Source organism: Vipera berus (genome assembly GCF_964194415.1).
Source record: "Vipera berus genome assembly, chromosome: 5".
NCBI lineage: Eukaryota > Metazoa > Chordata > Lepidosauria > Squamata > Viperidae > Vipera > Vipera berus.
This window is the reverse complement of record NC_138207.1, coordinates 47486612-47512216: the sequence shown is the minus strand read 5'-3', so window position 1 is coordinate 47512216 and position 25605 is coordinate 47486612. Positions and strand designations below refer to the sequence as shown.

At 38.5% G+C, this 25605-nt stretch overlaps 1 protein-coding gene across 7 annotated transcripts in view; it reads left to right on the top strand.

Annotated features, from left to right (window-relative positions):
* BTRC (beta-transducin repeat containing E3 ubiquitin protein ligase) overlaps positions 1 to 25605 on the top strand; it is a 169788-nt gene that overhangs the window by 99101 nt on the left and 45082 nt on the right. Inside the window, exon 1 of one of the 7 annotated variants that reach the window (XM_081328170.1) lies at positions 4903 to 4954. The exons of the other annotated variants lie outside the window; for them this stretch is intronic. The gene's annotated coding sequence lies outside the window, so the exon portion shown is untranslated. Of the gene's footprint in view, positions 1 to 4902; positions 4955 to 25605 lie in introns of those variants that run through there. 7 annotated transcript variants of the gene reach the window in all.

Below are 25605 nucleotides of genomic sequence, written 5' to 3'. Positions count from 1 at the left end.
ATCCCTCGAAACAAGTCTCCGCTGAGACGAGAGAACAAGGCATTTCTCTCTTCCCCCCCCCCGCTTTTGCCGCTTGTGTGTGTGTGTGTGTGTGTGTGTGTGACAGAGGCTGGATCCCCCGAAACAAGTCTCCGCTGAGACGAGAGAACAAGGCGTTTCTCTCTCCCCCCCCGCTTTTGCCGCTTGTGTGTGTGTGTGTGTGTGTGACAGAGGCTGGATCCCCCGAAACAAGTCTCCGCTGAGACGAGAGAACAAGGCGTTTCTCTCTCCCCCCCCCGCTTTTGCCGCTTGTGTGTGTGTGTGTGTGTGTGACAGAGGCTGGATCCCCCGAAACAAGTCTCCGCTGAGACGAGAGAACAAGGCGTTTCTCTCTCCCCCCCGCTTTTGCCGCTTGTGTGTGTGTGTGTGACAGAGGCTGGATCCCCCGAAACAAGTCTCCGCTGAGACGAGAGAACAAGGCGTTTCTCTCTCCCCCCCCCGCTTTTGCCGCTTGTGTGTGTGTGTGTGTGACAGAGGCTGGATCCCCCGAAACAAGTCTCCGCTGAGACGAGAGAACAAGGCATTTCTCTCCCCCCCCCGCTTTTGCCGCTTTTGTGTGTGTGTGGGGGGGGGGCAGTCAAGCGTTGTTTCCCTCCTCGTGCCCGTTTCTCAAGAGAAGCCCCCTGATTCAGCAAAATTGTGGGGGGGGGAGGGAAAGGAGGGAAGCGCAGAGAGCCAGGCAAATGGGAAGAAGGCTCAGGAGCTTCAGCCTTGCCTCAAGGACAGCGGAGTCCTCTCCGCAGCAGCCGCGTCCCCGCCCCCTTCCAAGCCGATGCCCCCCACTCCTTCCCCAATTCTCCCTTGCCATCAACAAAGCAGCTAGGGAGGCCTGGGGGGCGCAAAGAGATGCACCCCTTCCGCCCCCAAATTCACTCCCCAGCGCGCCTGGAGCTGCCTAAAGCCGGGAGTAAACGGAAGAACTGGAGACGGTTCGCTCCCGCGGCCTCGAAAGCGACCCGCGGAATTCTGCCCCGCCGCCCAAGCTCGTCTGCTCCGTCAGCCCCCACCCCCACCCCTGCGCCCCGCTCTTCTTCTTCTTCTCCCCTCGAACTTGGCAGCGACGCCGGGAAACCCGATGGGGAGTTTGGGGCCAACGTGCCGGGAGACGAGGCTGGGGAGAGAGATGAGGGTTTTTTTTACCTCTCGGGCTGCTGTCCGAGAAATACGGCGGGGCCATCGGAGTCACATTGCCCGAACTGGGCGCTGACAGCAGCGTTCATCCACCCCGTCAGCAGCCATGACTCGGGCACTAAGCGGGGAGCGAAGGGAAGGGACCGGCTTCCTTTCAGCCCCGCTGCGCCAGTGTGCGCGTCGCCAGGCGGCGGAGAGCGGGGGAGGGAAGGCGCTGGGCGGAGCGCTGCCCAAAGGGGAGGGAGGCGGAAAGGCCTGCGAGCGGCGGCTGGCTGTGGTGTTGGGGCGGCGCGGGCGAGGCAGCGGGCGAGCGGGGGGCAAGCGGCGGCTGGCGGTGAGTTGGGGCGAGTTCGGGGCTGCGCGGGCGAGCGAGCAATGGGGGGCGAGCGGCGGCTGGCGGTGAGTTGGGGCGAGTTCGGGGCTGCGCGGGCGAGCGAGCGATGGGGCGGAAGCGGCGCCTGGCGGTGAGTTGGGGCGAGTTCGGGGCTGCGCGGGCGAGCGAGCAATGGGGGGCGAGCGGTGGCTGGCGGTGAGTTGGGGCGAGTTCGGGGCTGCGCGGGCGAGCGAGCGATGGGGGGGAAGCGGCGGCTGGCGGTGAGTTGGGGCGAGTTCGGGGCTGCGCGGGCGAGCGAGCAATGGGGGCGAGCGGCGGCTGGCGGTGAGTTGGGGCGAGTTCGGGGCTGCGCGGGCGAGCGAGCGATGGGGGGGAAGCGGCGGCTGGCTGTGGCTTCGGGGCGGCGCTGAGCTGCGCGGCCGCCCTCCCGCCCTGCCTGCCCCCTGGCCTTCGCCCCGCAAGCCCCCCCGACTTGCCCGGAGGAAGTGGCGGCGGCGCGGCGCTGCGGGCCGGGAGGGGAGGGGGCGCAGCGGGGGCTGCCCCTCCTGCCGAGGAGCCGAGCCCGGCGGCATGTGTGTGTGTGTGTGTGTGTGTGTGTGTCAGACCCGCAGGAATGGCTAGTAAAGGTGGCGGCAGTCCGGCATTTGCGTTTCTCTGTGTGTCAAGCCCCGTGGGCTCGACACACAGGAAGGGGGGGAATGCCGGAATGCCGCTTCCCTACCAGCCATTCCCGTGGGTCTGACACACACACGCACGCACGAGGGGGAGAAACAACGCTGGACTGCCGCCAGCTCTGCAAGGCTCTGCCGCTCCCTTCTCTCAGCAGCCTGTTCCGAACGAAGGGACAGTTCTTTTTTTTTGTTGACTGGAGTATAAGCCGAAGTGGAGTTTTTCAGCCCAAAAAGTGGGCTGAAAAATTCGGCTTATACTCAAGTATATACGGTAAATAGAATTTGATATTGGCATTTGGCAGGTCCAGCCTTCTGTACATTTTATCTTTCCATGCTACCAGTATTTATGTAGTAACTTCCTGTCCCCAAATCTCATTTAAGAGTTACAGTGTAAAACAAAAAAAAAATGGACCGAAATGAAAAAGAGAATGAAATTCAGACATATTTAATATATCAGGAATTTGAAATAATACTAATTGAAATTATCTCTGTCATTAATCTTTGATGAGTCATTTAAGCATCCTCCCAGAACATACTTTTTCAAATACATTGTTTTTGTTTTATTTCTACTAACTATTCCACATTCTTATTCTAAACTGGAATTTCAATCATACAAAGCAGTGCCTGATTTTTTAAAACTGGAATCTTTGTTAATTGTGGACATTGAACTGAATCATTAGAGAAGATACTAAATATACTAATTGTGGAGATACTAAATTAAACAGGTAACTGGATTGTATCCTTCAGAAATATATTAGTTACCTAATTACTTGGACAAAACGTGAGAAATAATTGTTAAATTTGATTTGTGTAATTATGTTTCTTTAAGAGACTTTTAAAAAATGCAAAAATATTCTTAAGTTTGCTTAGTAGAAACCAGCCTCATAAAGACAGCTGTTTTTTCAGCTGTTTCTCTATGGATAATTTTCTTTTAACGTTTTAATACCTTGGGAGTTCGTGAGAGAAAAATTCTTAACTGTAATCATACAAATATTTGATTAATATTCACATAACTTTATTTGGATGAAGCCTTAGTCAGGTTTTACAAATACATGGTGAAATACATTAACTCATGACATACTGGTATTAAAGTTGCATTTGAGATTCCTACGATAATATGTTCGTCATGTGAGTTCTTTATGATGAAGGGATTTACAGTTTCAAGGATTAGAGCTGACCTGTTCTTTTTTCAAGTTTTTAAAGGCTTTTTTAAAACAAATTAAAAATAAAGTCCTGTCATTTGATCCGGTCTGGTGGGTGGAGGATTATTCTTTGAAAAACCTAGTATAGTTGTTGCATCTGTATATCATATTTGAGGGGCAGTGAAAAAAATCTGGAAAAAATTCTTTCTAATAGAAGTGATATATGTATTTATTTTTGTTAGTAAGTATATTAAGACTGAGAAGTATAGTGTGCTTGTATTTCTTCTCCATTCATAAGAATTTCTTTGCAGATTTTGTTGCCAGTGCATGTAAACATCTTGCTCACTCCAATTTGAGTTTGAGAAGAAAATAATTTCTTTTTAAAAAAGATTTTTCTGTGATTACCAAAGAGGATGTGTTTGATTCATGTGATTCTGCTATTTTGATTTAAGGGTTTTTTTTAGAAAGCTTTCTGCCTTTTATAACTTTCTGCTAAACTAATATCCTATTTAACAGTCTAATTTAGCAATTCCCAATTTGGTAGGCGACAGTGAACACATTTGGAATTTTAAAATATGCTATGAACAGTTTCACAGGGTGGCTACCCATTTATCATATGGGCACACTTTCAAATTTCAGGCCCCCCCCTTGTTTCTTTCCAAATAATGCTTTGAGAATATATGTGGGCCAGAATAATGATTATGCTTTGAAAACAATGCTTTATTTTGCCAAATGTTATTATTCCCCTGATTTATTTTTTTAAAATATTAAATTAAATAAAGAATGGAGCTTGTTGGACCAAAACTTTATCTAGAGGTACCACATTCAGGGTTCATGGTTGATATTTTTTCCCCTCTAAGTTTTCTTTTGTCAATAGAAATTTGTGAATTAATGTTATCTCCAGTTTCTAGCTGCTATTAATTCTGCAATTTCAAATCAAGAAATTCAAATGTTTTAATGGTTGCTTAACAGCTCTGTATTACTTAAAGTTAATGTCTATGAATGGCTGAGCTCTAATTTTAGTATAAACTGCACTATATAGCAACATAACATTCTACTAAAAACAACTTAAATTGTGTGTTTATATTGTGTAGTATAAGAAAGTTTTTTCCTCTGCAATCTGTCACTTAAAGACAGATGTCTCACTACTTTAAAGTGGACGCTGAACAGCTGCTTTGCAACTTTCATAATTAAATAAGCTTAGCAGCATTTTTATTTTGATCCATCCATGAGAGCAGTATTTCCTAAATTTTCATGAGAAACCATGTCAAATCATCAAACAAAAATTTCTGTGGTATTATATATTATTCTCCTTTTCACCTAATTTAGGACCACTGTTCAGTTAAGATACACAGCATGTCTATTATGTATGGTGCCATACGCTAAGTAAATAAATATGGTTAGAACATAGGGCTTACGCATTGTCCCATTCTTGAAATATTCTACAAGTTTTTAAACTTGTAAAGCAAAAATAGGAAGAAAAAGACACTTTATTTAAAATACACCTTACAAAAATATCTTCTAAAATTATTTTAATTTCATTCATTTTCAACATGGAATTATGGACGCTGTGCATCTTAAAAGATTCTTTTACAACAGTCGGCAGTCTTGGTACTTCAACATATACGCACTGTAGGGTGAGTTTAGCAGTTTCATTTCTTAATTTCTTGCTTTTGTAGGTTTGAATCAGCCGCATAGTATGTTAATAAAGAGTAAGAAAGGAGTTCAATTTATACTGGTCATTAAGGATCCCTTGGTGCTTATCACAAGAGTGAGGTTATTAACCCTGATGTTCTTCTGGCCAAATTCAGCTGTGATGATTACATTCTGAGACCTAAATTACTTTTGTAGTTTCCACTAGAGAGATTGACTTTTGCAGTTGTTCCTAGAGAGAATGACTTCTAAAATCTCTCTCTAGCAAAGTAATTGTGTCAGACCCAAGAACTGATTGCACCTTAGTTGAAGTGGCCTTTGTTCTTGATCATTTATATGTCATTTTGTTTTATAAATTATGTTTTTAAAGGATTAGACTATTAAAATTTAAGCCTAGTTACTAATACTCTCCAGCATGCTATCTAGTAAATCCATTATTGAGAGGAAACTCTAGACCCTAATTCATTTTATTTTATATATTTCTGCCAAATATGGCTCTAATAAAGGTGAGACGGACAGCAGGAACAATCCTTAAAACTTGGTGAGATTCAGATAATAAAATGTGTTCTTTTACATTCCCAAGTCATTATGGTCAATCTAGGTTATTATCGCTACTCAGTTTGCACTCAGACATTGACTAATAATTAATGAAATTATTATAATAAGGATATTATGTGATCCTTATTATTGGTCCCATTCAATGCATGTTAAATTTTACAACAAGATGAAGTTAATAATCTATATATAGAAGCTTATAGAAGTTTTAAGTTATAATAAAGGCACATACTGCCAAGATACTGGTAAGATTTTTGAAGAGTTTTTGCAGATAGCATGACAGTTTTAATGGTGCAAAAATAAAAACTGAATCTAAAAGTACATTCAAATGTCGAAGCTGAATTATCAGAAAAAAATACTTGATACTTAAGCATGTAATCCAATATCCTTCATCTCTTTTGGATTAATACATCTATATAATTAGTCATTTAGGCTGAGGCTTATTAGACATGGAGCCTAAAATACATGGATGTGTACATGTATATGTATATATATATATACATTGCATACATTTGTATGCTGTCTCCATCTAAAGACTCTGGGTGGTTTACAACATGCAACAAGACAAAATAAAATAAATGAAAACCATATTCTCCTTCATTAAAACCATTACTCTAATTAAAAACATTTTTTAAAAAACTTGTGTAAACAAAAACAGATTGCAGATAGGATGATATCACAAAAACATCACTCAAATGTCTGGGAACACAAAATCTTTTTAACCTCTTTTTTAAAAAATTAAAATAATCTTTGAGCGAATAGGCTGTTCCATGACATTGGGGCTACAGCTGAGGAGAGCTGCCTTTAGAACTGTGTTCTTAAGCTTATGAGGGTCAGGAATCCAAAATATCCCATTTTGGAAACACTGTGATGATGGACCAATTCTATTTGATGAAGACATTCCACAAAGTAACTGAGAGTCGTGGCATATTGGTGTTTATAAGTCAATACCAATACTTTCAATTGCACTTAGAAACCTATCAGCAGGTCAATGTAGCATCCATAGAACCAGTGTTACTCTACTACAGCAACTTTTCCTCACTAACAGACAGGCCAGCAAGCTTTCTTCAAAGCAGCCCTAAGTAGAGTATCCTAGAAGGCTTGTACTATTGTCATAAGCATTCTGCTCTGAAAAGGGCTACAGCTGGACAACTTCCCTTCTAACTACAGCCTCAACCTTCTGATCAAATAAGAGTCAAGAACTCATGAAGAACCTAGTCACAATCCCATTGCTTCAGGACAAGTATTAAGAGGACCCTCAGAGGCTGAGATGAAAGGGAGTATTTCAAAATATGACAGGGAACAGATCAGTATTTCAGTCTTACCTGATAAAAGCCATTGATCCTTCAATATGGGAAAGTTACGAAATCCAGACAATTCACTGAGATCCCCGCTTAATGAATAAATGAGGGATGAGTTTTTAAGATTCATTTTTAAATAATAAAATTCTTCCTTGCATGTTGCTTCCTTGTATGCTTGTTATTTAGGGGCTTTACAGGGAGTGTAGCCACTTTAAGAGCCAGTGTAGGAGTTGGAATTGTGCTTGATTGTCTCCACTTTCAGCTCTTTCAAAGAGCCATATGGGGCATAGATCCAGACAGCTGTACAAATGTAGTTTCCTTTTGTTAAAGTATACTAGAATCATATTACTTTCAATGAAGCAAAATCTATTTTTCTTTACCCATAATATTAGCCTGGACTTGCTACATATTTCAGGTTTTTTTTCCATCTTACATAGTAAACAGTCTACATTTGATAAATGAACAACTGGTGCAGAATCTTCTTTAGGAAGATGAAAACAAAATGATTGAAGACCTCCTTAAATTGCCAATAGTCAACCAAATGGCAACTGGGACTCAGTTTAATTATGTGTAAAGTTAACAACCTAAGATATGCAGATGATACCACTCTAATGGCAGAAAGTGAAGAAGAACTAAAGAGCCTCTTGTTGTGGGTGAAGAAGGAGAGTGCAAAACTTGGGTTGAAACTTAACATTAAGAAAACCAAGATCATGGCATCCGGCCCTCTCAATTCCTAGCAAATAGATGGGGAAGAAATGGAGGTAGTGACAGATTTTATTTTCCTGGGCTCCAAGATCACTGCAGATGGGGACTGTAGCCAAGAAATTAAAAGACGCTTGCTCCTGGGGAGGAAAGCCATGGCAAATCTAGACAGCGCACTAAAAAGGAGAGACATCACCCTGTCAACAAAAGTCCGTATAGTCAAGGCTATGGTCTTCCCAGTTGCAATGTATGGCAGTGAAAGTTGGACCATTAAAAAGGCTGAGCGCCAAAGAATTGAGGCCTTTGAACTATGGTGCTGGAGAAGACTCCTGCGAGTCCCTTGGACTGCCAGGCGATCAAACCGGTCAGTCCTAGAGGAGATCAACCCTGACTGCTCTTTAGAAGGCCAGATCCTGAAGCTAAAACTCAAATACTTTGGCCACCTAATGAGAAGGAAGGACTCACTGGAGAAGAGCCTAATGCTGGGAAAGATTGAGGGCAATAGAAGAAGGGGACGACAGAGAATGAGGTGGTTGGATGGAGTCACTGAAGCAGTAGGCGTGAGCTTAAATGGACTCCAGAAGATGGTAGAGGACAGGAAGGCCTGGAGGAACATTGTCCATGGGGTCGCGATGGGTCGGACATGACTAAGCAGCTAACAACAAAAAAGTTATATGGTTTATATTCTGGTTGCACAGCCAATTGGAAATAGTCTGATCTGCTTTCTTTAAGATCTATAATATGTAAGAATATTTATGTAACGATATGTAAGAAATTAAAATTTACAATTTATATACAGTCCATAAAGTACTTGGGTTTATATTTTTTTCAAAATACATTAGTATGTTGAACTAAATATGTCTAAATGTATAGATGCAATTTCAGGAGATTTACTCAATGGCAAAAACTTCATTAAGTCTCTGGGGTAAAATTAATGTAATTAAAATGAATACTACATCAAGATTAATGTATATTTTACAAGATATTCTAATGTTAATAATTCATATCAGATACTTTACACAGATCAACAAACTAATGAGATTTTTTTTTATGACAGGCCAAATTGAGTTTGCCTTATGGTAAAGGGAGCTTTAGCCTGCCAGATTTTTAACTGTATCATTGAACTTTCATTTTAACACCTATATTTTTCTGGAAAGAGAACTTTTTTTATTGTTGTCCTTTTACGGCTTCTTTAGAGGGTAAGTGTGTAATGCTTTGAAATCTTGGCAAGTTTTAGAATCCAAGAATACTAAATAGAGATCTTCATTTCCAAACTTGAAAGCTGCTAGACATACAGCATGTGATTCTTAGAATATAGCCAATGAACCTTTGATCCAGACCACATGGTAATTGGCATTATAGGATAATTCAAACTTAAGTTATGCTTAAGATACTGTATGATTTGGTTTAGTCTAGCCATAGCTTTGTTTTTGTTTAAATCATAGTACATGTTAATATAACTTTGGTTAAACATTAATTAATGATGTAATATTAAATTATATTCATAAAATAAGAATTTGTCATTTTATGTAGAACTTCTATTCTACTGAACCTGAGTCTCAGCAAATAGGACTTACATAAATGGAAATATATTTATCCTCCAGATACCAAGGAATGGATATAGGTTTGTGATCTATTTTTAGAAAGTCTGTATGTTCTAAAAATTATAAAATTAAGCAATGTTCCTATCTGCCATAGATGTAATCACCTTAAAGACTGATTTAATTCTAACTTAATTTGTTGTTGTTAGTTGCAAAATCGTGTCCGACCCATCGCGACCCCATGGACAACATTCCTCCAGGCCTTCCTGTCCTCTACCATCTTCTGGATCCATTTAAGCTCATGCCTACTGCTTCAGTGACTCCATCCAGCCACCTCATTCTCTGTCGTCCCCTTCTTCTATTGCCCTCAATCTTTCCCAGCATTAGGCTCTTCTCCAGTGAGTCCTTCCTTCTCATTAAGTGGCCAAAGTATTTGAATTTCAACTTCAGGATCTGGCCTTCTAAAGAGCAGTCAGGGTTGATCTCCTCTAGGACTGACTGGTTTGATTGCCTTGCAGTCCAAGGGACTCGCAGGAGTCTTCTCCAGCACCATAGTTCAAACACCTCAATTCTTTGGTGCTCAGCCTTTCTTATGGTCCAACTTTCACAGCCATACATTGCAACTGGGAAGACCATAGCCTTGACTATACGCACTTTTGTTGGCAGGGCGATGTGTCTGCTTTTTAGTGTGCTGTCTAGATTTGCCATGGCTTTCCTCCCCAGGAGCAAGCATCTTTTAATTTCTTGGCTGCAGTCCCCATCTGCAGTGATCTTGGGTCTAACTTAATACTATGGGGAAAATGAAACCAAAACCAAGGTATGGAACATTTTTTCTGTTTCATCTGCTTCTTCAATTTATTTTAATCACTACCAATGTAAACCCACTGCTAGTGCTTCAGGTGTTTGTATTCCACTATTAAAAGTAATAATGAAGATATGTGCTAAGTAGTGCAGATTGGGACAAAATAAACTGACTTCATGTATACATTAATGAGGTTTGAACTTTAATAAATAACCAAGAAAACATTCCAGAGGTCATGTTGGAGAGCTCAGTTAAAGATGGTAGCTCAGTGTGTGGCAACAGAGCAAAAGGCAAAGTCCATGCTAGTGATGGTTGGGAATGAGATTGTAAATAAAATTTTCAACAAATTGAAATGTCTGTACAGTATGTCTGCATCTTGTATGCTGTCTACAGTTCTGGTTGCCTTACTTGGAATGCGGCCTATTTTTTGGTTTTCACATTTGAAAAGTGATATAGTACATTGGAAAAAATACAGAAGAAAAACTAAAATTAGGGCATAAATACTTCTCATATGCGGAAAGGATAGGATGTTTGACCTAGCTCAGGAAAAAGATGAGGAAAGGAGACATGATTGTGATATAAACTGGACAGTTAGATTTCTCTGAAAATGCTAGGACCAAGGGTCATTCAGTGAACCTTTGGAAGGCGATTTAGGACAAAAGAAATTCACACAGCACATGTGGAATTCTTCCTCATGAGAGGAAAAGATGGTTACTATCTTGGGTGAAACATGCTGCCTTCCCTTTGCTCATCTTCTTTCAGGAGACCTTCAGACTCTAGGGTGATCAGAGGCATCCATATATTATTATTATTGTTTATTTTTAAATTATTTTAACATAATCTTTGTTCACTTTATACACTGTCTAGATTTGGTCTGATTGGGGTGGTCTACAAATACTATAAAAAATTCTGAATCTATAAAAATATTGTTTTTGATGAACAATAATTAACTCTGAACTGGGCAAATGTACTTCCAAATGTCAGTTGCAGGAGAACAATGGTATCTACATTTACAATTTAAAATATTAAATGTTGAACCGGGCTAAAACAAATAAAAGCGCCCACTTTGGGGCTAAAAAAATCAGCATCTTCAAAACTCTGTTAATAAATATATTACTGTTAATTCTCCTGACCTCAGGATTCATGTAGATTCTTTTGATTGCCTGTGTACTTGGACTAAGTTCTCTCCTATAACAATAATTTAGAACATATAAAAATGAATAATAACTCAATTAACAGTGACATCACCAAAATAAGTTGTTAATTGAGTGAAGCTTATAATTCCTTAGTGGAGCTGACTGATAATACCTTCCTTGTAATGTTTTGATAGAAAGTAATAAACATGTTTAATTAATGCCAGTGTGAAGCTTGAGATTTTGCAAAACTTGAGTAAAATAAGTAAATCATATAACTGAACTAGAATGCTTCTCTGTGCTGTTAATTTAAGACTGTCACTTCAATTTGAAGTCCTGATTTATATTCTTCAATATTGATTAGTGGGGTACATTTGATGGCTGTGTAGAGAAAAAAACGCAATTAAACCTCACAGTAAGTTAAATGCATTGTAACCTGTGATCTAGATTTCTTAATTCAGACAGATCAGGCAGTGTATGGTAACTGATTTATAAGAAAATTTTGGTTCGAAATCCTAAAGTGATTAATTCTATAATGTTTAAAGAAATGAGTGTTTCCTTCTTGTATAATATATATATATTCACTGAGGCGGGAGAAGGGGAATATTACTTATAAACTGGAAAGAAAGGAATGTTTTGTTAAGTCAAAGCAGTTGGTTAGTTTGATTCAGCATTCTTCTAGCATTAACTTTCTCAAATTGTAGGAAAACTCAGAATTGCCATCAAATAGCCCTTTTAAATGTAGTTAAAAAACAACAACAGATTTTGTTTATGAGAAATGTTAGAAGAAGAGCTAGTGGTGTGTTTTTAATTCAGGGTTAAATACAGTGAAAGAATATTTTCATTGTTTCTGATATAATGCCCCTGGGAGGCTTGACTTTAGCTGTTTTCAGTCACTCATCTTCTTGCTGCAAGTTCTAAAGGGGAGGGGGGAAAGAAAAATGTAATTGCAGTTATCCTAACACAACCCTGTGTGTGTGTGTGTGTGTGTGTGTGTGTGTGTGTGTATCTTTCTCTAGATGACAGACAAAATAATCATTAACTTCAAAAAACTCAACAAAGTTTGGAAATCCCCTGTTGATTAAATATTGAAGTTGCTGTGATAAGTAAGGTAACTTTGCTAAAGTGCTACCTCTCTAGGGCACTTCTCCGAACTCCAGGAATTTGTTAGTTGTTTCATATTGGTATTGATTTCAAAGCAGCTGTCAGAATGTAGCGTGTCTATCAGGAAGAATTATGAAGCCTCAGCAATAAAAAATAAACAGTTCCATTAGCTTTTGGAATTCAGGTAGCTCAACAGTCGAGAAGATTACTGACTTAGTTTAAATAACATATTTAGGAAGAGCCTTTTAGAAAATGTCATTTTCAGTTAAGGAGCTTGGAGCTATTAGTATTGGCTCTCTGTATGACAAATGTCAGTGGCCCAAATGACAAGAAGTAAGAAAATATTTTATAATACTGAGTTATCTCTGCCTAAAATACTCTAAGAAATAAAATGCTCTAAGAGATAAAATACTGAGAATTTTCTGCAAAAATGGTTTTAAATTAAAGAAAAGGCATACTGGTAATGATAAAAAATAATGGACAAGATCACATACCAAGATCATATTTGTTTTTTCCTCTTCCCCTTCAGGAGAAGGAAGAGCTTCTAAATACTATTAGGCCAGCTTCTGCCCTGCATTTATTGTCCTGCAAATTATTTTCTCTTTCCCTAAAAACTGACTATAGCCTGTACCTAAATATTCCAATAAAAGAGTTGAGAACTTCCCCAGTGAGAGTGTGGAGGTGCCAAGGTATACCCCATACTAGTAAAACACATGCTAGCTAGGACAAAGTGAGAGCTTGGTCACTGCTCTTGATTTCATTCTCCTTTGAATTTGGTGATTCAGTGGTAGTTTTTCAATGTATTTTGTGGAACTTTAACCCTGTTTTCTATGGTGTGTGCTAGCATGTATGCAAAGTTTCTAGAGTAGGGAAGTCAGAAAGAGGAAAGCGTACTGGCCAATTTCAGTGATTGATGTTCTGTTCACAAATAACAGTAGTTACAGGAGATAAAGATATAAAACAATCAAAGGATTTAGATAGCTGTCCTTCCGTCTGATTGTTCTTTTATAGATACATAGTGGCATGGCTTTTGATCCTCCCTTGCTATTGATGTTGGTGTTAAATGCCAAGACAATTTACAGTAAAGTCTCTTTCTTCCATGAAATGTATCTGGTAATTATTATTGTGACTTAGATAGTTGAACTATGCTTGCCTGGTTTCTTAATGTGGCATCCACTCAAACTAGGGAGCTTGCTGGGGTGGGGGAGTCAGTGTGGTCCATTTAAATATTATCTTGCTCACCGGTAAGCCTCCCCAAACTAGGGAAACTACAGAGCCTGTATTTGGTATTAGTTCAACAAGGCAGACAAACTATACTAATGGTATACCATTCACCCGGTTGCCCGATGTTAATGCTAAGGCTTCATTGCCATGGCCAGCTTGGAATTTCATGAACTTCATGACAACTCTGGGTGTGGATTAACACATAGGGTGGGACATACCCTCAACTTAGGTTTTAGCTCAGCTTGAAATGGAAGTGACCTAGATATGTGTGTGTGGTAAAGAGTTATAGTTATCTTTCTGTCACAGCCACTGTTATCTGGTGAAGTTGCAAAAGAGAGGATTCATTAGAAGCTTGTGTCCTAAAGATTTGTAATCTGGTGGATTCTTGAATATTTATGGGGAAATCAAGAAGCCAGAGCCAGTGATCCTGTCAGGGACTTTGTTGACCGAAAGAATGAGGAACTAATATAGACTGTTCATGCCCCCTAACTGTCCTCTCTGACACTTCTGGGAACTTCAATGCAATGAAACGGGCAAGGAGGAGCTGTAACACAACCTCCCTGCATGAAGGGGAGGTGAAATCACTTGGCACACTGGGGGAACGGACCTCAGTGTCCCTTTCACTTGCAACCTTGCCTATCAGCTTCCCTATTGATTCTGGGGAATCATCTTCATTATCTGCCAGTTTTGCCTTCTCTGCCCAGTTCCCCACTAACTTCAGAACACTGAAGATCCTTAAGTCGGAAATTATTAGTGGAATTTGATAATTAAAGTCCCCTCTATCTTTTATGTCAAGTTGGATATTTCCATCTTCTCCTTATTTGCTTATTATGAACTTAGAATCATAAAAGATTTTCATTCAATTCATATTTTCAATATATTTTTATCAATACAAAGTAGGAAATACAAGACTACTCTGGATATTCTCCCAATAAATACTGTACTTGAAAGCTACTTGATTCTATGAAAGTATCTAAAACTAGGGGGAAATGCTGACATTTTAGCATCATTTGGTACATCGTTTTACAAATGCAGCTTTTGTTTATTTTCAAAGAATGAAATTGTGAATTAATCTTAAAAACAAGTGAAAACATGGTTGAATGATAAAGTTTCATAAAATACCAGTTCCTTCTTTTCCCTATAAACTGTGCTCATATCCTCAGAAGTAGATAATAACTGTAGGAGAAGAGTGGCAGAGCCGGGGGGGGGGGGGTTGGGTCAAAAGATGGCTTAGCCTAGAATTCTTACATAGCCACAAACATACTAAGTCCAACTCACTGAATTACCCTTATGTAGCTTCTAATTCCTGTGCATAGGCATGAACAATAAATCTGCTTAATTCGGATGTACTCTTGGTCTTTTGCACACCAGTGTATCTTGGTTGTGTGAGGATTTACTCTTATCTGAACTTGATTAAAATGAATTATGGTCACAATTCAGCAAGTTTGAGGGGTGGTTTATATGAACCCTGCTTAGGAACTGAATTGTTTCCCTGCAATTCTTTTTAAGGATATTCCTACAAGGCATTTAAACATAAGGAAATCAAGGTCTCTATGAGTAATGCTTATTAGCAAGTTTTTCTTCCACAATAATGGACATTGTTTCATCCATTTAGAGAATCAAACTTACATGAAACATTCTTGATGTAATTCTTATTTGGGATGCCACTTGCATAGAAACAGGTATAACTATGTGAAATAAATTTCTAAATTGGAAGCATCGTGCACACCTTGCCTCAATTATGGCAAATAATTTGTCTCTTATTTTTAAAACAATTCACTAAATTCATCCAGATAAATCAGCATGTTTTGCAGTTTTTTCTTTTATCTCTAGCAGATCAGTCTTCAAAGATGAATTTGAAGTTGGCAAAATCTTCCCAGTTCTTCTTTCACAACAGCATAGAAGTTTTATTTTGGTGGTTCCACCAGCATTTAACAACCAAATGGGAGACTTATATCACAGGAAGAAATAGTACATTCCAGACAATTAAACTTTATTAGACTGTTTGAAACATAAAGTATAACCGCTTTAAGTTTTCCATCTCTTTTCTCTGCTCCTCTTTGTTGTTTACTTAATGTGGGAGAATTTTGCCTTTAGTATCGCAGCTGGCATTTTCTTTGCATGGGCTGCATGTAGCTAAAGGAAGGTGTAATTAATGTTTTTTGTAATACTTTGATTGAAAATCTGGAAAAAATGTTTTCACCTCTTTGGGCAGCAACAGATAACATTGTGTGTAACCCAAGAGATATTTTAAATAGCTCATTGATTCTTGGTTTAATTAAAAAGAACAATTGTATTAGCTTTCATATATTTCAAGATACAATTTTGAGTACTTTAAAGCAGTGTTGTTGTTGTTTTAAAAAAAGACAGATCAACTTAATTTATTCTTTTATACTTTTCTCTATGAATGTAATTAAGAATTGTTCTGATTCAAATAAATTTTATTTGAGGTTTCAGCATATCAGAGACTATGGATAGGATTGTGCTGTAAAAAATGGCATAGGTTTGAACATGGCATAGGTTTTCATGCTGTGCTTCTAGGAAACATATTCTATAAAGATGACACCATTGCAAAAGCTGGAGCCCATATCAAACGTAATAGAGGTAGACACAATAAAAAGGATGCTTATTTTCTACCAATGGGAAGGCAGAAGATAAAGGCTGAAGTTTTCAAATTGCTCAGTCCTTTCATTCCAATTAGAACAGTGCATAGTTTAAAGTAACTGCGAGATTTCACTGAGATGCATCATTCATCAAAACTTACTGCATAATTGGAAGCCATGTGTGGGTGCAAAATAAGTCTTGTTCTGAAGAACAGAACAAGATTAACTTCTCCCTGTTTTGCCCAACAAGATTAAGTATTTATATTTGGATATAACTAATAATGAGTATTTGACATTCTTTCACAGTGGTTGTTTTGACACTTCAGGTGATTTACTGCTAAGATGCACAGGATTTCCAAATGTTTCAGTGAGCTCACTATGTGGAAAGTGTGATTCAGCACTGGTTGAGCAGGTCTTTCATCAATTAAACCCCTGGAATGAATTTGTACAAGTTGGGCTTCTAGAGAGAGAGGGAAATTGGTCCCTTTCAGTTTCTGAAATAAAAATAAATGGACTGAGTGGCTTGAAGAATTAGTGTTGCTGGTTTGAGTCTGTCAACTATATGTTAGCAAGACAAATTCATCAATAAAAAAGATAAGTATCTTTATTGCATGCAAAATGTATTAAAGACATTTGAACTTGAACAGCCAAGCTTCCCAAATCAGAAGTTAAAAAAATTACAAGTCTTCTTGGATGGGTATATTCTTTATACTTACACTTTAAGAAAATATATTTTCAACTACTTTTGAGTTAATAAAGACAGAAAATAACATAATCAAATAATCTTAGGATGCATCATTTTCTATAAAAAGTTCATAAAGAAAAGAACATAGTATTGCTCAGGATGTAGTTAGGAATGAAATATGTTCTAAATATGAAATTGTGCATGTTAATTTTAATTTAATTTTAATAACATAATTTGTCTACTTTCTAGTATTTACCGGTATTTCTTATTCCAATCTTGATGGAATGAAGACATGTCACCATTGAATTAAACGTAAATACAAAAACCCAATGAATTAAATAACAAGACTCCATGAAAGCATGGTTGAACAAGATGGTTTTCACATCTGTGCAAATGGTACGAGGTTTGGGGACAGCTGTACCTTCAGAAAGTGATCTATCCTTCAACTGCAGCAGTGCTTTAAATTCCACCTAAAAAATTCCCAGGAGCCAGTACAAGTTGGAAAGCATATGTATTATGTACAAGGTTAGCAAACAGCCTGCTGGATTATAGCTTGAACATTGCAATTTTCAAGTGTTCTTTAAAGACAGTCCCATGTAAGAATCTATTTCAATAGTCCAGGTGAATAAGTATTTTTTTATTTATTTTTTATTTTAATTCCATTTATATCCCGCCCTTCTCCGAAGACTCAGGGCGGCTTACAAGCTTAGCAATAGCCTTCATTCTATGTATATGCTTGCTTATTAGGGCTTTCACACACACCCCCAAGCGGCATTATTACAAAGTCAGCTTAATTGCCCCCAAGTATCTGGGTTATGATGGCAATCTCTTCCCATTCCAGGTGAGCTGCAACTGGACAAAGCCTTCCTGCCTGGTAAGCAATAGCTGTAATGTCACGAACACCCCAAGTGTTAATCCGTGCCTTTAGCAGCAGTGCCTCTCTACTAAGAGGCAATGGAGGGAATGACCAGAAAATGCTGCGGACAATCTGCAGCTCCATCTTAGGAAGTTTCAATTTAGCCTGCATATAGTTTTGAATTCCCTTTCCTTACTTCATTGTTAAAATTGTCTTATGCAGCAGTTACTGAACTAGGACCAAGGAAATCCAGATTCAGCTCTGTGCTCAGCAGTAGAAAGGGTTAGGGTTTGGGGACAATCACCACTTTCATCCTGTCCCCACCCTCCAGGCCAGGCGATCTCGGATTTAAAGAAATTGCATGAAGGAAGTATTACCTATCAGCACTGCACTGCCTTCAGCTGACGGAAGCCTAGGAAATAAATCCAACAATCAATAATCTATATGTTAAAAAAGCCTTTTATATTATTAGGTCAGGTAAACTGATTAGTGTGGTTGGCCATTTGTTGTAAAATAGCAAAACAGTTTAAGAAAATACATTTGGCTATGTAATACTTTGCCTATCATCTCTCCTTCCATCCCACCTCTGTATCTCTATTGTGGACTTTCCTTCTCTCTCTCTCTCTCTCTCTCTGCCCCCCCCCCTCCGCTTTTGTTTTGCTTTTGCCTTTTATGTTGTCCTCAACAAAGTTTGAAAGGTACATAGACCTAGCATATTAGTGCCTTTGGTCTCTTTAAATACAAGTAACATACATCCAGTAATAAGCTGTTGGCTGGCTTTTTTATTCCTGTTTTGTTGGGTTTGGTTTTGTTCTCTCTCTCTCTGCCCACCCCAATCTCTCTCCTAATTTCTCTTTCTCCCTCCCTCCCAATCTCTTCTTTTGGTGCCTGCAAAGAAACATAAACACAGCACTCATTTCTGGCAGGTTTTTACTGTCAAGAGTTTCTCCTATTATATTTATTTTACAATTTGCCAGGGGGTGAAGTTATTAAGTTTTAGCAGCAGCCATCGATCAAGTTCACAAGTTAACACGATAAAGGCTCTGTGCCGCTCCGATCCGGGAAAATGATGATCCTCACTCGGTAATTAACTAAATGAGAAAGTTAAATCTTACTTGAGAGCTGGGAGAGATGCAAGAGAGGTGTTTGTCAGTTTCTCAGTGGAAATTAGAGGCAGTGTTAGGGTGGGTTTCTCCCCCTCCCTGTTTTTTTTTCCTTCCAATTCCCTAAGCTGCTGCTCTGTCATATTTTGCATAAGCACTGGGAAAATGTCTTGTAATTAGTGCTGTCATGGAGGATATTTTTTTTGCTGAAGGATGTTGGAATAATTCATTAGATTATCAAGAAAGGCTTGTGTCCTGAAATGATTAGCACAGTGAAATTTAAACTATTAAGGATAACAAGTTTAGAGCTTGCTGCAGTGCAGAGGCACCCAGGGTATGTCTGTGCCTATTTCAATCATTTCTTATAATTAAACATTATGTCCTCTCTCCCCTATACTCCACCCCCATTCCTTTCACTTGGGCCCAAACAAAAATTCTGTTGAGGCAGCTGTAGAAACATCAGCAAGTTTATTAGTGAGGAATCAAAGCTGTTATAAAAATCACCGAGAGGACAGTGGGAAACCTTTCTGCCCTGTTGCTAACCCAGGGGGTGGGGTGGGGGGGGGAAAGAGAGATGCCAAAGCTGTAGTGAGGTCTCAAAGCTGGTGTTAGGACACTGCCTGCTTGCTGGTATTGGTAATAATATATTTGGCATTTATATAGGTTTTTGTTCCATATTGTTGCTCTTACGTGAGCCTTATAGAAAGATGACAACACCTTAACACCCAGATCCCAGTCGTCTTCTGCTCTTGGATATGTGTCTATAGTTGCTGCATTAGGTAAAAGGTAAAAAAAAAGCACGGTGCCTTTATTTGTGTAGACCTAATTGAATACTATGCCAGCAGAACAGTTGGAAAAGGCAGTCAAATAGTGTTTTATTTCATTTTTACATTTATATTGTGTCCATTCAGTAGCTCTAGACAGCTTCCCAAAATAGGACATTCAGTGCTAGAACACTTATCTCCCATCAGATCCTTTGCTGATATCTCCAACTGAAAGATCAGGTGGTGGCTGTTATGAAAGACCTCCCTGCCTGAGTCTTGGAAGAACAATTATCAATTAGAATAGACGGTGCTGACCACTGAGGCCATATAGCTGGTGATATAAAGCAGCATCATAGAAGAGCAAAATTTATGAGCTCCCAATATATCCTCAGGCATGGGGTAGCAGGAGAGGGCTCTGTATCTATTGTAAATGCCAAAAAAAGCCAACCAGTTCTCTTCCCCCCCCCCCCCATAATTTCCTTTGTCTCATCCACTAGGCCTGAACTCAAGGGTTTCTGAGTATGGTTGTTCCTCCTGGGAAAACAGTTAACTGGGCAGATGGTCACAATGCCACTAGCTGTTTTTGAGCAGGGAGTTCACTTCCTCATCTGAAATCCAGATAGAGCATAAGGGGGGTGGTGTCCCTTCCCCAAAAATAAGCTTTGAAATAAATAGCTGCAGGGTCTCCTTTTAACTGGGGGTTACAAGGTCCAAGTAGTTTTGGAGCATGTGGTATTTAGAGCAAAGCCGATACTGGAGTAACAAAGAGTAAAGGATGCAGGCTAGCTGCACCAGGTTACAGGAGGTTGTAGTTTGCATACCAAAGCAGGCAATCTTCAACTTGTGAACAGACCGAGCAAACAAACCAATAAAGGGACGAAGAATAAGAACAGATGTAACACAATTCAAACTGAGCCAAACAGCCTTGAAAAGAAATAAACTATCCTTGATACATTTCCATATGCTTTCCCTGCCAGATTTAGCTTACTGATTCTAGTTCTCCCACTCTCAGGCATTTCCCATATTAGTTCTGAATCCCAAGCCTGATTAGGAAATTTACCCTAGAAGTCCTTGCTTATGTTAGAACCTCCAATAAAAACAGCTTTATTTCTCATCCCCTCATCCTAAACCTGTCCTCCACTTGCTTCTCAATGGAAGAAGACAGTGATTGTAATTACAGAATATTTAGTCACCATCTACATAGCAAATTTTCTTACTTAAAATTCACAAGTCTGCAGGTCCCTAGATAAACATTCCTTCTTTTTGGAACCTTCCCTGTCCATTTCTACATTGACTTTCTTGGGAAGCCAGCAGAGAAGATTGCAAATGGAAATCAGATGATCTCAGGGACTTGGCAGCTGGTCATAAATGCAAATAAGTTGCCAAGTGCCTGAAAAGCCATCTTGTGACTTGGGGTGGGGGATATTTTGCAGTGGCTGGAAGCGCCTTGTGGACTGTAAAGCACCCATTCCTGCGTAAATTTTACATTTCTCACCCAAATCTTTTCCCAAGTATCCATTGTAATAACTTCTTGAAAATTCTGAGCCCACTTTATCATACAATCTTTAACAAGTTCTGTCTCTGAATCAATTTCTATCAATGCAAGATATATCCGTTTGATATGCGCTTGACCCTGATTTCTAATTTGCTTTACCAAATTTTCATCAGTCATTGAAAAACCAATTTTCTGATCTTCTTTCCACCTGGCCTGTAATTGCCCATACTGAAACCAGGTTTGAACAATCTTTTCTCCTCGTAAGAGATTATACGGCTTCAAATGCCATACATTCCTTTCCAAACTTAAAATTTCCTTATATGTAGTCACATCATGTTTAAACCCAACATTTATATTTTCTATTGCATGTTTCGGTATTGCCCATAAAGGTATCTTATAATTTAACTTGTGTCTATACTTTTTCCAAACTCGCAACAGAGCATGTCTTAAAATATGCACCTTGAACACATTATCCACCTTCTTATCATACAATAGGTATGCATGCCAACCAAATAACAGATCATAACCTTCAAGATTTAATAATCTCCCTTGTGTTAAATTAATCCAATCACTTATCGCTGACAAAGCAGCAGCTTCATAGTATAATTTAAAGTTAGGCATTTTGAGACCACCTCTCTCACACGTATCCTGCATAATCTTAAATCTGACTCGTGGCCTTTTCCCTGCCCAGACAAATTTATTAATACCCTTTTACCATTCCTCCAAATTTGAATCCTTTTTAAGAATAGGTATCATTTGAAATAAAAATAGAAATTTCGGCAAGACATTCATTTTCACTGCTGCAATTCTTCCCAATAAAGACAACTGTAATTTTTTCCAGCTATCCAATTCTTTTTGAACTTTTCCCCATAACTTTTCCTAATTATTTTTATATAACTTTGCATTTGAAGGTGACAAATATACCCCCAAATATTTAACCCTTTTAACAATTTCAAATCCAGTTAACCCTTCTAAAACAGCCTTTTGTAATACTGTCATATTCTTAGACAGCATTTTAGTTTTTTGTATATTAACCTTGAATCCAGAAACTTTCCCATATTGCATTATTATCTCCATCAATTCTACAACAGAATTTTCTGGCTGGGTCACCATAACAACCAGATCGTCTGCAAACGCCCTCAATCTATAATCTGATCTCTTATTTGAATCCCCTTAATTTTTTCCGAATCCCGTATTTTAATCAATAATATCTCCAATGTTAAAACAAATAATAGAGGTGACAATGGACACCCCTGCCTTGTGCCCTTTTCAATATTACATACTTCAGTCAAACTATTATTTACTATTATACGGGCTGTTTGCTTTTGATATAATGCCCTAATTGGTTGTAAAACTTTATCCCCAAAATTCATTTTATCTAATACTTTCATCAAAAATTTCCAATCCAATTGATCAAAGGCTTTTTCAGCATCCAAAAAAATCAGCGCAGCAGGGATCTGATTGTTTCTTTCCAGAAATTCCAACAAATCAACTATATGCCTCACGTTATTTTTCATTTGTCTACCACTTATAAACCCAGTTTGGTCACCATGAATTACCTGTTGCAGTACCCTCATTAATCTGTTAGCTAAAACCTTAGCAAATATCTTGTAGTCCGTATTCAAAAGTGATATTGGTCTATAATTTCTTGCTTGAGTGACATCCTGATCTTCCTTCGGAATCAAAGAAATAAAAGCAGTTTTCCAAGACGGAGGCACCCCTCCTCCCATTTGAATTGTCTGAAACAATTCCCTTAATGGCTTTACCATCTCAAACTGTAAATTTTTATAATACACAGCAGTCAACCCATCCGTCCCTGGCACTTTACCCACTTTCAATTGTTTAATTGCTAAAAGAATTTCTTCCTCAGTTATCAATTGATTCATCTCTTCCTTTTGTTCTTGTGTAAGAACCGGAATACTAGCATTCCTCAAATATACATCAATATCTGCCTCGCTAATCTTATCTCTAGCATATAACTTAGAATAAAAATCAACAAAAGTTTCCTTAATAAGGTTCTGTTGATACACTACCTTACCCTTGTGTTCTATTTTATCTATATTAGAAACCCTTTGCTTCTTCCTTAACAAATAAGCTAACCATCATACCTGGTTTATTGGCATTACAAAAAGTGTTATGTCTAGCAAACCGTAGATTAGTTGCCACCTGACCAGCCATCAACTTATCAAACTGTCCCCTTAATAAATTAATAACCTCTTTAATTTTCACATCCGATGGATTCAAAATTAAGGCCTTTTCTTTTTCCCTAATTTCATTCTCTAGTTCTTTCCTCCTAAATTCCAGATTACGTCTATATTTGTTATTCAAATATATTAACACACCTCTCATGTAAGCACCCATTCCAAGGCCCTTGTGATTGTGAGTGATCCATAAATCATAAGTCATAAGTCAAGGATTACCTGTACAGATTTTCTTAGCTGGACTTCCCCACTTGCAGAGAGTTACTATTAGTGCAATAATAATTCTATTAAACCCATCCTATTGCACGTTACCATAGAACTGGACAAATACTGAGAAGTTTTGACTTTGGTATCCTTGGAATACAAAATGTGATTAATTAAGTAATCTTAAACACAAGGAAATAAATTTTCTAAAATAATTTCAATAGATTTTTTCAATGGTCAGAAATGTTTGTGGAAATTTATGTGTAATAACAGCAATTGGTTTCTCAGGCTCAGAAGAATTGAGTATTGGCATGTCCTTGTGGTTCAACAACAGAGCATAAAACCCTTACACATTTCCACAAAATATGTTAAAAATGCTTCTCATTTCAATTATTAGGGTCAGCTTAACAGTCCAAGCAAAGCAATGGTTAGCAGAAGTTCCCTGCTGTGAAAAAATTCCCCACCTTCCCTCAATTAATTTAACTATGAGCCTTTTGTTGTTGTTGCATATAGTTAGGATTTTATTTTATTTTATTTGCTATTTTCTCTATGTTAAATTCACAGCCTGATATGTGGCCTGTTCCCTTGTTACTACAGTTTTGCCCTGTTTTATTTTTTTGCTTATCCAATGAGAATGGTTCATCTCCTTAACAATTTGTTTCTTAGTATGTAGTATAGGTTTATTTAAATAAGTTGCCTATGGATAACTTGCATTAAAGCAATTCCCATTACATCTCCCACACATCCTGTTAACCATAAGAGGGAAATGTTTGGCCTTAACCCTCTTTGCTGAGCACTGGCTAATACAAATATTGTCCCCAATTGGTCGATTCTTTTAAGCTCATGCAATGTTTGTGCACATCCAGCAAAGCTTTAATCCATATCTTTCACTAGGCAAATGCCATTTGAATATTTTTTTGAATTAGTCAATTAAAATATGGACTATGGATTTTGTAGCAGTACAACTATTATATCTGAGATGAGGGTTGAGGAATGTATATTTGGTACTTTAGTTTAAGAGGCAGGGACAGGAAATCATTTTGAAATTTACCACTAGAAAAGCTAATTATCCTTTGGTCATAGTATGTGACTATCCAATGTTTATTCTATTAAATATGTCCCTTTCTAAATTATTAGTTGATTAGGTTTTTCTTTTTATCTTAGCTTCAGTTCCATTGCACATATAACACATTAACTACCAGTTCTTGCTGTAGAAAGCTCAGCAGAAACTTCTTGTATGCTCCTTGAGATCAATATAATGTCCTTGTATCGAAGACTAGTTATTTACAAATGGCACCAATGAGATACTACAATGATACAATGCCTTATTTTATGAAAACTAGTAGAACATGGCAGTATGCTGCTCATAGTCCTGGTAGTCTACTTCGCAATAAAATTCGAAGCGTAAATGGAACATGTAACTGATCTAGGTTTAAAACTTTTGAGCTGAGCAACTACAATACATATAAATGCCATGATACTGAGGTACTAAATGCATGATGGCAGCAATATGTTAAATGTGTTAATGTTAACATGTTATGCTTATGCACTAAAGACAAATTCCTTGTGTGTCCAATCACACTTTGCCAATAAAGAATTCTATTCTGTTCTATTCACATTAAAACAGGATTTGCTTAGTAATTGCATAGAAAGAAGATATTGAAGTACCCATCCGACTATGTTTTATTCTTGAACTGCTATTCTTGATTTTACAGCTTATATGGGAGAAAGATATTAATGAAATTAGTCAGGATGTTGAAAAAAGGCACTGTTCAGCAGCTCTGCAACCATTTCTGTCCTCTGCTGTGACATTCCCCCCCCCGACCCCCTTCACTTAATTGCATTTGTTCTTAGTAGGCCCTCATAGTCGGATTGGTCTGTCTGAAAATTAAACTATTCTTTCCTCTCACAATTTGTTTTTCATGTTAATTGGAGCATTAGTATACACCTACAATATACTGCTTAGGTGTTGGTGTACACCTGATACTTCAGTACAGTAGTTAATTTTTCCTACCAATATATATTGCAGAATTTTTCAAGACAATCATCACTGATAACTTCACATTACTTCTCAAGTAACCAGACAGTTATTTTGCTGACAGTTACCAATTTATTGTCAACTTTACAAATGAGCATGGTTGCAGCCATTTTCCTTCTCATTTGAGGTTGTCACGTAGAACAGAGGGAGGGGGGTTGTCCAGATGCTTCACTAGTCAAAATAATATTTTGTCCTGTGGGAACCAAGGTCATCAGCTGTTCCCAAGACTAGAGACTGGGCATTTCATAAAAAGCCCACCAAATAATTATATTGGGCAACGTAGTTGCTTACATAGCTTTTGTGGGTGGGACATTTAACTTTGTG